Raw genomic sequence first — 2971 nt, 5'->3', positions numbered from 1 at the left:
GGTGTAAATATTTCTGCACATTCAGAACATACAAAATACAACTACACAAACCCTATGCTCTTAATTGCAATGAAAATATGGAGCATATTCGTACAAACTTATGATTCTATTAACAATGATGGCACACCACTTAAAAAGAGTTTACACAGTCCATACTTAGATTTCAAGGACCAACCCTGTGGAACTTCATGCAAGAGATAAGATAGAGAATGTTGTGCTGACAACCGCATACGCTGTATGGCAGAAAATTGCAAGAGATATCACATAATCAGTCATCGAAGGCAGATACCACACTAAAAATGTCAGTTTATTCAGGAACACGCGAGAAAGCATGCCTTTTTTATAGGCAGAGGAAGAACCAAATACAAACTCCACACTTACAACACACGTGGCCAAGGCCAAAGAAGACAAAGAAACTCCTCACAAAAACCCCACAAGTTTCCACCTATCCGCTTCCTCGACAATCACGTCGAGAAGAAGAGCCTCCGACCTAGATTTGTTTTTGAAGATCCTATTGTTTCGCTCAATCCAAAACGACCTAAGAACCAACTGGTAGAGGGAGCGCGCTTGAGGCTTTAGCTTGGTCGGCCAGGACTCAAGCACACGCGTCCACCACTCGAGGAGACCATCCACATTGGTCAGCTGAGAATATCAATGGAGACATCCGCAGACCGCAATAAGGGATGACAACTGCTAGTTCTATGTACTCCATTTGGAACCATCTAAGATGTTTTGGTTGATTGTGTATTGGTTAACAGATATAGAGTAAAAGCTGACGCTAGGGAAACAAATTCATAAACAAAGGACTTGTACATTTCCCCTCTGATCTTAACAACATGAAAATCTAAATCTGCTATCTGTCTAGCACATCATGGACACTGCAATATTTACCACTGAAATTTAGGAATGCATGCTATATGAATCTATAAAGCAAGAACAACTGTGTCATAAGAAAAACTATCCAAAATAAGTTTGTTGTATGAACCTATGAAGTAAACCTACACTCATCTTTTTTCCACGCAAGATCTTCTGTGCTGCTAGTGGAGACATAGAGAAGATTAACATCTGCAAGGGAAGAGGAACCACATGCGACATAAGGAGCTGGAAGGTTGCAAAGGTTTCATATGGACAAAGAAATGATAGCTCAAGAACAACCGCTAAAAGATGAATTTTCAGAAAAGTAACCGCTTTTACCAGTACATTCTTAAATAACCGCAAAGAACATTCTCGCTTTCACCAGTAGTAGTTTAATAATGCTCATATTTAAGAATTATATCCTACTAATGATCATTTTGAGGGAGATTAGGAAACAGAAGAAAGCTGCTAGTTGAGTAAAGTCACAGAAATGTGGAGTCCTAAGGTGAGGTCAGACAGAGAGTACAATCAACAAAACTAATAGGATATTACATTTGATTTACGAAAATTGGGTGCTAATAATCGATTCTTTTGGTTAAGGAGACCTGGACCAGAGCACAATCATATATAAGTTCCCATAATCAAAATTTAAGTACCTAACATTCATGAATTTGCTCCTTCATAATCATTGTGTAAATAAAAAAATTGTGCATCCTTCCATCTTTATAGAAAGCAAGAAGGGAGATCAGCAATAAATAAGAAAATAGAAATAGAGGAACAGATTAATAATATTCATATGAAACTGGAAGAAACACAACAATGGCTCTCCTACAGAAATACCAGTAAGAGAAGATAAGCAAGTAACTGCTAAGAGTTCGTGCCTCAGCAACCAAAGAGTGTATGTCGAATATAATTCAATAGAAATAAAAAAAATGGCATCTCCTTGTGCTTCTGTCTAAGTCATCTCACCTTCCTCTGCCTTGCTGAACCTCCTCGACAATATGCTCGAAGGCTGCAAGGAGATGCATAGAAGTAAATAAAAATTAGACATGGAACATCCTACAAAGCCTACAGTTACAAAGATCAGTATTCAAGCGATTGAAAAACTGTGATATGCTGATACTTGAGACATAGATCATGTTTAGGCTAGTTTCTAAAATTGTAGCCGGATAAGTATATCCTAAAAGCTATTGCTTAAAATAGAGAGCAATGGGACAGAACATTATGGAACATGAACTCACTTCTTTTGATATCCTCCTACATCATCCTTATTATGGTAAATTCTCTGTCACCTCCATGCCGAAGCTTCTACCAGAAAACGTAAATCTGCAAGTAAATATTTTGCTTTTGAATTTTTCTGCATGTAATTTACACTGAAGCTCCATCTCATAAACCAAAAATAATTTTGAATTTCCTGAAATGGTATCATGAACACAAAAAACACAATTCAGGGAAATTAAGGAACCTTACTGGATTGAGAAGATGAATCCCTGCACCTTGTGTTCTTCCCTGGCAAAGTTTGTTTCAGAAGTGCAATCCCCAAGTGTGCATGGTCTTGGACGCGTCCGGCAGGGCCAACAGAGGGAGTGTGGCTTTGCTTTGCTTGTACAGCGACGTGCAAGTCGACTGGCCGGGGATCCGCGTGTGTGCTCTGCTTGTGCGCGGCCTGTACGCGGTCTTGCCTTCGGCCACGAACCGTGGCTGTCCGCCTTGGGGCTCTCGTCCGCGCTGACAGATCGTGCGCGCGCGGCGGCATCCGTCCATGGTGGCCGCGAATCGCGGCTGTCCGCCTCGGGGCTCGCGTCCGTGCGACGGCATCCGGCTACGGTGACGCGGCCATGGCCCTCAAGTGCCTCCTTGTGCTGAAGATCCTGCTCGCCCCACGGCTCTTACATTCTCCGTTGACCAGCTCTTCGCCGCCCTCATCTGGCACTCGACCAGCTCGTACTTGCCGCCTTCCCGGCTCCCCGCTAGGCGGCTCCTTCGATTCCGCCTCCTGGGTCGGGTTCTTCGCGCGCCTCCTCGAGATCCTCCCCTTTCTGTCGGAACGACGCTGAGTAACTCCCCGCTCTGCCAGCACCACCTCCTCCAGGCCCGCCTCTTCCTGCGCACATAT

General features: G+C 43.2%; 1 long non-coding RNA gene across 2 annotated transcripts; it reads right to left on the bottom strand.

Annotated features, from left to right (window-relative positions):
- Positions 1-300: 300 nt before the first annotated feature.
- Positions 301-2527, bottom strand: LOC124654213. 2 transcript variants are annotated; one of them, XR_006988258.1, is made up of 3 exons: positions 2097-2527; positions 1825-1867; positions 301-1065 (listed from the first exon to the last, which is right to left on the bottom strand). It is a non-coding gene; the product is annotated as an uncharacterized LOC124654213 (long non-coding RNA). The 2 variants fall into 2 exon arrangements; XR_006988257.1 differs by lacking the exon at positions 301-1065 and having other exon boundaries at positions 1614-1867.
- Between the last annotated feature and the right edge of the window lie 444 nt (positions 2528-2971).

The sequence above is a fragment of the Lolium rigidum genome, chromosome 5, assembly GCF_022539505.1.
Source record: "Lolium rigidum isolate FL_2022 chromosome 5, APGP_CSIRO_Lrig_0.1, whole genome shotgun sequence".
Classification (NCBI taxonomy): Eukaryota; Viridiplantae; Streptophyta; class Magnoliopsida; order Poales; family Poaceae; genus Lolium; species Lolium rigidum.
The sequence above is the reverse complement of the archived record's forward strand: the minus strand, read 5'-3'. Positions and strand labels throughout refer to the sequence as shown.